This window comes from Octopus bimaculoides, chromosome 15 (assembly GCF_046866305.1).
Source record: "Octopus bimaculoides isolate indiv1 chromosome 15, ASM4686630v1, whole genome shotgun sequence".
Lineage (NCBI taxonomy): Eukaryota > Metazoa > Mollusca > Cephalopoda > Octopoda > Octopodidae > Octopus > Octopus bimaculoides.
The window spans coordinates 41,639,462-41,651,519 of record NC_142942.1 but is presented as its reverse complement, the minus strand read 5'-3'; the positions used below and the strand labels follow the sequence as shown (position 1 = coordinate 41,651,519).

Genomic DNA, 12,058 nt, shown 5'->3' with positions numbered 1-12,058 from the left:
ATACCAAAAAGATTTTATAACACTTTTCTAACATTTTTCTTACATTTTTCTGACATAATTTAAATATATACTTTAACCACGTAACACAAGCCTTCTGTAGTTTTTTCACTCTTATTATCTTATATATATATATATATATATATATATATATATAATACAAATAATAAATGAATATATGCATATATACGTACATGTATGTACATACTTACATCTACCTGTATATATATATAGATGCATATCTGGGTACAGGACATTGCAAACAAAACGTAGACAAAATGATAAACAAGTACAGAAAACACACACGCCACATAGAGAACATTTCCTTCATCAGCTGCCACCATTCAACACTGGCGTTTCGAAGAGTTAGGGCAGGACGCATCGTTAATATATCTATCGCCGAGCAAACACGCGAACTTACTTCGTCCCTACTTTCAGTTCGTGCCTCACAGCGTTCATATACACATAATTTTTCACGTCTGGCCGCATAGCCTTTTCCGTTTGTTTCCCTGTCTTGTTTTCTTTTCCGTTTATTTTCCTGTCTTGTTTTCTGTCCACCACTACATTCCTCCATGGCGCAGGTTTAATTTGTGTATACAAATTTAATTTGCGGTCCATGGGAAGAGCCGTTTTAACGATGCGTCCTGCCCAACTCTTCGAAACGCCGGTCTTAAAACAGGGGTAGCTGATGAAGTAGAATGTTCTCTATGTGGCTCGTGTGTTTTCTGTACTCTGGTTATTATTATTTTCTTGTCTACGTTTTGTTTGCAATGTCCTGTACCCAGATATGCACCTATATATACAGGTAGACGTAGGTATGCATATACCTGTAGGTATATATGCATATACTCATTTATTATATATATATATATATATATATATATATATATATATATATATATATATATATATATACATATATATATATATATATACATATATATATATTTGTGCAGTGCTCCAGCATGGTCAGAGTCACTGGAATGAAATATATATATATACAAAAAAAGAATATAGTATAAAATCTAATTAGAATTAAGGACACAGAGATTTCTCTGTCTATATGCTGAAAATAGACGCTAAGTCCGTCTAAACACTTCAAAACATCACTTTATAATTTACACGTATGCCCGCTTCATCACTTTCTCCACGTGTAAATTATAAAGTGATGTTTTGAAGTGATTAGACGGACGTAGCGTCTATTTTTCAGCATATAGGCAGTGAAATTTGTGTTTCCTTAATTAAAATTGTATTTTATACTAATATATATATATATATATATATATATATATATATATATATATATATATATATATATATATATATATATATATACATATATATATATATATATATATATATATATATATATATATATATATATATATATATACATATAGGCGTAGGAGGGGCTGTGTGGTAAGTAGCTTGCTTACGAGCCACATGGTTCCGGGTTCAGTCCAACTGCGTGACACCTTGGGCAAGTGTCTTCTACTATAGCCTCGGGCCGACCAAAGCCTTGTGAGTGGATTTGGTAGACGGAAACTGAAAGAAGCCCGTCGTATATATGTATATATATATATATATATATATATATATATATATATATATATATGTATGTGTGTGTATATTGCGTGTCTACGTTTGTCCCCACCAACATCGTTTGACAACCGATGCTGGTGTGTTTACGTCCCCGTAACTTAGCGGTTCGGCAAAAAAAAACCGATAGAATAAGTACTAGGCTTTCAAAGAATAAGTCCTGGGGTCGATTTGCTCGACTAAAGGCGGTGACTGCAAGCATGGCCGCAGTCAAATGACTGAAACAAGTAAAAGAGTAAAAAAGAGTATATATATATAATATATATATATATATTATATATGTATATTATATATATATATTACATGTGCATGCGTGGGTGTTCGTTTGAGGACAATGTTGCGTGTCGATTTTATGCAAGCCTGGAGTAAGTTAAATGCGTGAATGAAGGTTTACGAAGGGTAAAGAGAGAGAGAGAGGGAGGGAGGGAGAAATAATAAGAAGAAAGAAAAAGACAGAGAGAGAGAGAGAGAGAGAGAGGAGGAGGAGGAGTAGAAGGAGAGAGGGAGAGAGAGGAAGAAAGATGAATGAATGGCAACTGTGTTTTACAACAGGTTTTCTATCATCAGCTGAAAGCTTAATAGACTCCTAGCAAACAGCAAACAACTGGCAGCCGCATCTTTCTCTCTCTCTCTCTCTGCCTCTTCTATCTTTTTCTTGCTTTTCCCTTCTTTCTCTCTTTTTTTCTTCCTCCCCTTCCCTTTTCCCCTTTCACTTTATATCTCAAACTCCCCACCCTCTCTCTCTCTTGTATTTTATTCAATCTATAATCCCCCCTCTCTCTCTGTATTACATCTCTCTCATAATTTACTGTTACTTTGTCTCTTTCTTTCTTTCTATCTTTCTTTCTCTCTCTCGCTCTCTCTCTCTCTCCGCAACTTTTTTCCTCTTATACCTTCTCTTTCTCTTTCTCTTCCTCTGCCGTACCTCCAGCTTCCCCCCCCGTGTATCTTATACTCTCACCCCTTCCCCTCTCTCTCCCCCTTTCATCCCTCTTTCTTCTCCCTCACACCTTTACGCCCTATCAACTTCTTCCTTTCTACCTCCCCCTCCTCCCTCTCCCTCTCTTTCTTTACCTTCCCACTCCCTCCTTTCTTAAACCTCTGCGTGCTCAATCCACCCCTGCTAGAAATACCCACCAAATCCCCCTAAAATCACACATTTTTTTTCCTATTTAAACACATGTAAGACACATTGGCTGATAGTGTACTTTTATATTCTATAAAAGAAGGAACGGTCATAACTGGAGCGTCTCTGATCAGGAAGGCACTCGATTAGTCCTTACCTAAGGTTAAATAACTAAACGTTCAAGCAATCCTCTCCCCTTCTTCCCTCTCTCCGCCTCTCTTCTACCCTCTCACTGTATCTACCGATCTAATCCCTCCCCGTCTTTCTCTATTTCTCTCTTACTCTGTTTTCTTCTCTCTCTCTCTCCTCACACATACATATGTCTCCTTCCCCCTCCCCATGCCATCACGTTCTGTGTAATCTTGCGTATCTCTTACCGCGCTTACTCTCTCTCTCTCTCTCTCTCTCTCTCTCCGTCTTAACGTAACTTTGTGTTTTTCTGTCAGTTACTCCCCTCTTCCCTTAAACATATCTCCTCTCCCTCTTACTCCTTCCTACTCCCTCTGCTTCACCATGCTTTTTCTATCTCCCCTTCACCACAAGCTTATCTTTCTACGCGTGGTTGTGTGTGAGAGAGAGGGAGAGAAAGAGAGAGAGTTAGTATCCCCCCTCTCTGTCATGAAAGAACTTCCCTCCCTTTTCCCATTTCCCTCTCTCTCTCTCTCACTCTCTGTCTTTCCTACGTCACCTCTCTTACCCCTTTCTTTCAGCCTTTTCCTCTTTCACTGTTATCTTATATCTCTTCCTCACACACACACACACTCTCTCTACTCTCCCTTCCCGCCTCTCTCTCTTCACCCTCGCAGCCTCTCTCTATCCCTCCCCCCTCTCTCTCTCTCCATGTTTCTCTCAAACCTGCCTAACAACACCATGAGGCGCTAAACAACGGATAGCAACGAAAGCGAATCAAATATTTTATCTGTTGCTCTTCTCTCTTTCGACACTTGCTTGAAAACTATCGAAATAACAACACGGATACAATATACTGTCTGTCTATCTATCTTTCTATCTGTCTATCTATCTACCTACCTATCTAGACTTTATTTCACTGAGGAATAGCCGTCCTTTAAAAAACAGAAAAATAATACTTATAACATATAATTGAAACAATTACTGTTATCATATTTATTATAACTATTATTATTATTATTATTATCATTATTACTTATCAATTGGAGGAGTTTGGTTCGGTGTATTCCCTTCCATTCATAGAAATCGCAGAAATTCTCCATCCAACCAACGTAAGTCAACTTTGGATCCAAACTAAAAAGATTTTCATTTTGAAGTTTTCATTATTTTATTTTAACTAAAAATTTCTTTTAACACACACACACACACGCACGTTGTTTCGAAGTTCGACCTTACACAGGAAAAAAAAACAAAAAAAAACAAACAAACCCGTCGACCGGCAAGCGATAGATACCTGGTTCGCTTCTCGTGTTCGGAATCTGTAGGTGTATGTTTTTTTGGTCTCTGTTGTAAATCGATGCCTCAGCATGGCCGCAGTCTAATGACTGAAACAAGATGTCTGTGTGTGTGTGTGTGTGTGTCTGTGTCTGTGTGTGTGTGAAATAAAGTTCTTGAGTTTTTGACAATAAGTGTGAGAAAACATTTAATCTTCCCCAGTCCGAAGATATATTTTTAATAGTTATTAAGGGGTCACAAAGGATAGTTATTATCTAACTTATAACCCAGGGTCACGACAAGGTGACAGCGGCAGTAGATAAGAATGGATTTCTAAAACCAAGAATCACGTTAGCTTTGTAACCCGTTTTTAACTCATTTCATTCGCAATCCAAGACGGTATCCCAAAATTCGTTAAACTTTATAAATCTTAATTTTTAAATGTATTTAACTTTTTCGAAAAACAACTTTATTTATTTATTTATTCATTCATTTATTAATTAATTTATTTGGCTGTACCAACCTAAGAATTGTTTCGATTCTTGCAGAATCTACGGAGTTTGTTATCAAAATCTTACAGTTTACGTGTTTCATTCATCTCAGCTGCTCTGTCACTCTCAGACGGGCGGAGGTTCAAAGAAGACAATAGCATTTATTATATAATAACATTGCTTATCTACGTGTGTGTGTGTGTGTGTGTGTGTGTGAATTCACACTTTTTTTCAACTTCGTTCTATTTCAATATTTTTTTTTTCCCCCAACATTTTATTGTTTGAATAATGTATTTATTGCTATTATTGCTACCGTATATTGTTGTTAAATTTATTTGTGCTTTGTCATCTTTACACATTTGTACAGCGTTGAAAATCTATTGAAATACGGATCAATTTATTTTTTGACAGGTAAACACACACACACACACACACACACACACACACACACACACACTTTAGAACTTTTAAGTGCTGGATATATTTACTGAACAAACATATAAATAACAGCTCCAAACAATAACAAAAACATTTACCAAAGTTGCTACTCACACACACCTGAATATTCATTTCGTGGTTTATCTAATTGTTTAACCCATCTCTGATCGACTAGACATTACAAAGACACTCTAGTCGTGGCCCTCCCATATTTTTTTATCACCCATTTATATCATCGCTACATTTATCCGACGTGCCTTAATGTAGAGTATGATTTAAGGGGAAATTGGGCTGCTATTTCTGGCAGTTTGGGGCAGCAAACACAAGCCGGTTATAATCTATATTTAATCTACATATAAGAGGTTTATTTAATCTACATGTAAGCTTAGGATTAGTGAAATCGATGGAACGTCATTGGACTCAATAACTTGATGAAGTATTGTCATGTAGCTGAGTTCGAAACCTGCTTAGGTCGCCTTAACATTCTATCCATTCGAGGAGCGAAGGTCGATGCCGCTCAAACACCTGTCTTATTCAGATATTAAAATACAAAAACAGTTTTTCAGGTACTGAGTTCAAATCGCTCCAGGATACCAGCATTGTTTTTTTCACATTTACCAAGATCGACCAGACGGTCACGACTGGAACGCCTTTTGATTATAAGTTTGCTGGATCAGGGCTGACCCAGGGTTAACCATATCACATACTCAGATAAATTGATGCCGAAAATTAGAAAATCTACCTACCAGAGGAAACTTTCATAAATTGTTGTTGACTAAAGTATAAGGTAAAATATAATATATACACCCACCGTATGCGTATATATTTTGCACATCATATAAGAAAAAAACATGTTTCTGCAAGCCCTCATTTGCAGATCGAAGGGAACAGAATAAAGTATCGCATTTGTTTATGTGTGTATTATTTTATTATTTTATTCTTTTATTCTTTTCCTTGTTTCAGTCATTTGACTGTGGCCATGTTAAAGGGTTATTAGTTGAAGAAATCGACCCTAGGACCTATTCTTTGTAAGACTTAGTACTTGTTCTATCAGAACGTTAACACAGCAACATCAGTTGTCATGCGATGGTGGTAGTGGTGTGTGTGTGTGTGGGGGGAGACACATACGCATAATACGCACATGTTTTGTATGCAATGTCCTGTACCCAGATATGCACCTATATATACAGGTAGACGTAGGTATGCACATACCTGTACGTACATATGCATATACTCATTTATTATTTGTTATATATATATATAGATCTATATATATATATACGACGAGCTTCTTTCAGTTTCCGTCTAATAAATTAACTCACAAGGCTTTGGTCGGCCCGAGGGTACACACACGCACTTAAACGCGCACATAGACAGGTGCACACTATCAGTTGTCTGTCTCACCTGTTAGTCTGTCAAAACAGGAGCTCTATAATTTGTTTTTAAGGTACGTAAGGGTCATCACAACTTGTAAAAGTGACAGGATGTGTGTGTGTGTGTGTGTGTGTGGATAGTGACTGTTGTTGAAGGTATTTTACTTTCCTTTCCATATGTTTAAGTGCATGTACACGTGCATACACACATGCATGTGTTCTTACGTACATGTGTGTGTGTGTGTGTGTGTGTGTAAATATACATACATAAATGTGAATATGAGAATATGAGCTAAAGAAAAAAAAGACTCGCTAGGAGACAGATGTTATTAATAACTTGTTGATAGTGACTTCGAAGTTATGTCTGACACTGTCAATTACCGGTAGACCTTTGTGGTTACTGTCAATAGTAGTAGTAGTAGTAGTAGTAATAATAATGATGATAATAATGTTTTCCTAATAATAATAAAATTAATTTATATACACGCACATGTACATACACGCGCATTAGTCCGTACATACTGGCATACATATATAGATGGATATACACGCACATCCATATTCCCCCCTCTTTCACACACACACACACACACACATATATATAAATATGTGTGTGCGTGTATATAATGTAATTTTTTTTTTAATTCCTCCAATAAAGAAAAAAAGCCGGTCTTGAAATAAAGACTAGTGCTTCCTTGTTAAAAGATTTATAGTGTCTTATATAAATATATATATATATATATATATATATATATATATATACACACACACACAAATATATATATATATATATATATATATATATATATATATACTATTGTGTGTGGGGATATGTTTACATATATGTGTGTGTGTGTCTGGGACACGACGTTGTCCTACCCCGACATAATTTACACCCTATCGTCTAGGCTTGTCTAAACCATCAAACAAAAGTCATGTTATCATTTTTTGTTTTTTTTTCGCCTGACTTCCTTTTCCTTTACTTCAAAGATTGCCTCTCTCTCTCCCCTTCTCCCCCCCCCCACCTTTTACATACCTTATTTACTGTTCAGTCATCACACCTAGACACAACTTAAGATGTCTGGTCTTAACCCCCAACACTTTTATATATATATATATATATATATATATATATATATATATATATATATATATATATATCGTTTTCTCAATATTTTTATCTTAAGCCGAGAGGTAAAGTTCATAAAAAGATTCTTCTTTTTCTCAGATAAACAAGTCAAGCAGAAACTGTTAATGTTGTTCTTGGGTCAGTTGGCACATGTCGAACAGATCAAAGGTGTTCTAGCCGTGATCATCCCGCTTTTCCCTAGACACAGTATATCTATGTCCTCCTCTTTTTGTTTTGTTTTTTCTCAAGTCAATAAGTTTAGTAAATGAATTTGTGTCCTTGGCAGTGTATTTGATTTAAACTCAGAACGTAAGGATGTCTTACTAAATTTCACATCCATCAACCACTCCACCGCATCCCCACCCATCCTATAGTACTAATTGTTTCTAACTTCGAGTATGAGGGGAGGGGCAAGCAGATCCATCGACTCAAGTACCTGAGGTACTTTAGTTTATAGAGCTAGACGTTATGAAAGGCAAAATTGACCTCGGTGAGATTTGAACTCAGGAGCACAATGTCTTCCCCACTGCTTGGCACCTTGGGCAAGTATCTTCTACTATAGCCTCGGGCCGACCAAAGCCTTGTAAGTGAATTTGGTTGCGGGAAACTGAAAGAAACCCGTCGTGTATGTATATATATATATATATGTGTGTGTGTGTGTGTGTGTCTTTGCCTCCCACCATTGCTTGACAACCGATGTTCGTGCGTTTACCTCTCCATAACTTAGCAGTTCGGTATAAGAGACCGGTAGAATAAGTATCAGGCTTGAAGAATGTAAAAGTACTGGGGTCGATTCGTTCAACTGAAATTCTTCTGGGCGGTGCCCTAGCACGGCTGCAGTGGAATGATGGAAACGAGTAAAAGAATCTACAAAAAGTAGTAAAAAAAATTATAAATCATGGAATTTTTTTTGTGCTGTATCTTGATTTTAAAATAACTTATCGATCTTCATAACGTTAATTGATTAAGTTAAACATTTCGATTAAGTCTTCGCGGGTGTTCCTCGAGTTTCGTCAGGAAGTAACCCTCGTACACATAACGTGACAAAGAGAATATTATCGATTTTATTGACTTCAAGGGTCCAAGATTTTGGGAACAATACAAGTACGAAATCAAAAAAACTGATGGGTGTGGGGGTTACCTGGAATAAAAAAAGGGATGGGAGGGAGTCAAAATAAAAAAAACCTAAAAGAAACATTACAAACAAGGAAATTATATATAGAAGGGTCCATTCGACCTCCGTATATGGTAGATACTTTATTTTATCGATCCTGAAAGAATTTAAACCCGGAACGTAAGAAACCCCACGCTGTTTATACATCATCAGTAATAATCATTAAAGGCACAAGAGGAATAGTTGTCAACCTCAGTATTTGACTGGTACTTTAATCGACCTTGAAAGAGAAAGACTGACGCTTAACCCCAGCGAGATTCGAACTCCAAACATAACGGTCCCTAACTAAATACAGTGTCCACCTTCCTAATAATAATAATAATAATAATAATAATAATAATAATAATAAAACCAGCAGATGACAACGTTTCTCTAAAAGAAATGGAAAAACTTTCAAAATACAAAGACCTGGAAATAGAGGTAACTCGAATGTGGAATCTAAAAACAGAAATAATTCCTATCATAGTAGGTGCCTTAGGTATAATAAAAAAAAATATTCAGACAAATACATAACAAAAACACCAGGACTTACAAATATATATAATATACATCGACCCCAGTGTTTCACTGGTACTCGAAAGGATGAAAGGCAAAGTCAACCTCGGCGGAATTTGAACTCAGAACGTAGCGAGGGGCGAAATACCTCTAAGCATTTCGTCCAGCGTGCTAACGATTCTGCAAGCTGAAAACTTTCTAAATACCACAACTAACTAAATACCTCTGTCCACCTTCCCAATAATAATAATAACAATAATCATTTCTGCCACAAGCACATGACCTGAAATTTTTGGGGAAGGTGGGGGCTATTCGATTACATCAATCTCCAGCATTTGACTGGTACGTATTTCATTGACTCCGAAAGGATGAAGTGCAAAATCGATCTCAGCGGAATTTGAACTCGGGTCAGTGACCAGAAGAAATACCATTAAACGTTTTATCCGGTGTGCTAATGATTCTGCCTTCACGCTACCTTAATAGTAATAAAAATTAGGCGCAGGAGTGGCTGTGTGGTTAAGTAGCTTGCTTACCAACCACATGGTTCTGGGTTCAGACTCACTGCGTGGCACCTTGGGCAAGTGTCTTCTACTATAGCCACGGGCTGACCAAAGCCTTGTGAGTGGATTTAGTAGACGGAAACTGAAAGTGGCCTGACGTATATATATATATATATATATATATATGTGTGTGTGTGTTTGCCCCCTCCATCATCGCTTGACCACCAATGCTGGTGTGTTTATGTCCCCGTAAATTAGCGGTTCAGCAAAAGACACCAATAGGATAAGAACTAGGCTTACAAAGAATAAGTCCTGCGGTCGATTTGCTCGACTAAAGGCATGGCCGCAGTCAAATGACTAAAACAAGTAAAAGAATTTCTTTTATTTGCCACAAGGGAGTATGAAGAGTTACTTGGCAGGACTAAATACAACGGTGAGATCGACACAGACTCGATTATATTGATAAAAATATAAGACATGAAAAACAATATATAAAGGATAAAATGCGTTTCTGTAGTACAACCCCTGGAGGTCGATGACTGAATCCTATAGTTCCAGAGCTATTGATTATGTGGAACACGCAACCCCTCCCACAAACGACTTTGATGTGTTCTCCGACCTACAACCCCAAACTATGAGTGCGCACTTATTCACTCAAGAATCCATCCATAAAGCTTCCATACAGTTTGCGTCTTTCCAATTTTATTCAAAAGGCATGGATTGCTCTGAGTCCATAGGAAACGATATTTCACCAAGGTGTCACGCACTAGAATCGAACCTAGAGTGTCGCATTTGCGAAGTAAACTGCTTAACCATTCGTTTATGTATATATATATATATATATATATATATATATATATATATATATATATATATATATATATATATATATATATATATATATATATATATATATATATATATATATATTTATGCGCGCAGGCGTGGCTGTGTAATAAGGAGCTTGCTTCCCAACCACATGATTCTGTGTTCAGTCCCGCTGCGTGGCACTTTGGGTAAGTGTCTTCTACTATAACCTTTGGCCGACCAAAGCCTTGTGAGTGGATTTGATAGACGGAAACTGAAAGAAGCCTGTCGTATATATATATATATATATATATATATATAAATATAAACGCCGGGGTTTTAATGGTGGCAGCTGATGAAGGGGTTGTTTCTATGTGGCCTGCTTGTTTGTTGCACCTTGTTTACCATTTTGTCCATGTTCTTTTGCCACGTCATGTACCCAGTTATGTATCTATATGTACATGTGGATGAAGGTATATACATACATGTACATATATATATGCATATACTCATATATTGTTTATATATATATATATATATATATATATATATATATATATATATATATATCGCTTCGGCACAGCGATACTAATAACCAGTCGTTATCACTGAGTTTATATATGCTTTAAAATAAAACGTTAGGTGACGGCAAAGTGGGATACAAATTATCGAATGACGCTTTCCTAAATAAACAGACATTTCATTTTAATGGTTTCGTTTCTGAGCGCACTGCTTTTTTAGAGCAGAAACAGCTGTAAGCTAATGAAGTTGATTACGTAATTTTTGTTCCTTAGTCATCCAATTATATTTATATTATACGGAGACAAATATAAACACGAGATTTTCACAACAGGAACATATGTGAGTGATCCTCGGTCTACGTACCCGGTGAGCACTGATCTAAGAGAATGGGTGGGTGTTGAGTACGTAGGGACGAACGACAGCAATAATCACAACAACAACAACTTGCTCTTGTTCTTTACATCAATAAATATTTAATTTTAATACAAATAGTTTTTGTTGCAATAATTGTAAGTTTTCTCATATAAATATTATTTTTACTTTGTGGTGCTCCGAGTTTAAAGAAAGAAAGAAAAAATAAATGGGTAGAGCGGGTGGTGGGGCAAATAGAAACGAAATAAAAAGAACAAGCGGTAACAGAAGAAACACGAAAGTTTGTTGTGCTACAATAGAATGTTTAACATATATTTATTAGGCTTTAAGTAAGGAATTGAGAGAGAAAGAATAAAAAAAGAAAAAAACATGATTTCGACTTTTCTCACGTTAACTTTCTCAGCCATACAACTCAAAGAAACTGGTTTTTCAAAGTTTCTTACAATTTATGCACACACACACACACACACACACACACACACACACACACACACACACACACACACATATACACATAAACAAATAAACAATGGTATTGTTGTTCAGCAGTTTACAACTGTTTCAACATTATACAAGTGCAAAGATGATACAAGTTGGAAAACATGGAATAACACTATCATCGGTTATCGAA

General features: G+C 36.3%; 1 protein-coding gene across 2 annotated transcripts in view; it reads left to right on the top strand.

The window, feature by feature from the left end:
- The first annotated feature begins 3,542 nt into the window (after nt 1–3,542).
- The window catches only part of LOC106873815 (four-jointed box protein 1), a 181,698-nt gene continuing 173,182 nt past the window's right edge, over nt 3,543–12,058 (top strand). Inside the window, exon 1 of one of the 2 annotated variants that reach the window (XM_052973292.2) lies at nt 3,543–3,963. The gene's annotated coding sequence lies outside the window, so the exon portion shown is untranslated. Of the gene's footprint in view, nt 3,964–4,150; nt 4,173–12,058 lie in introns of those variants that run through there. The other variant, XM_089363772.1, reaches the window with a different exon arrangement.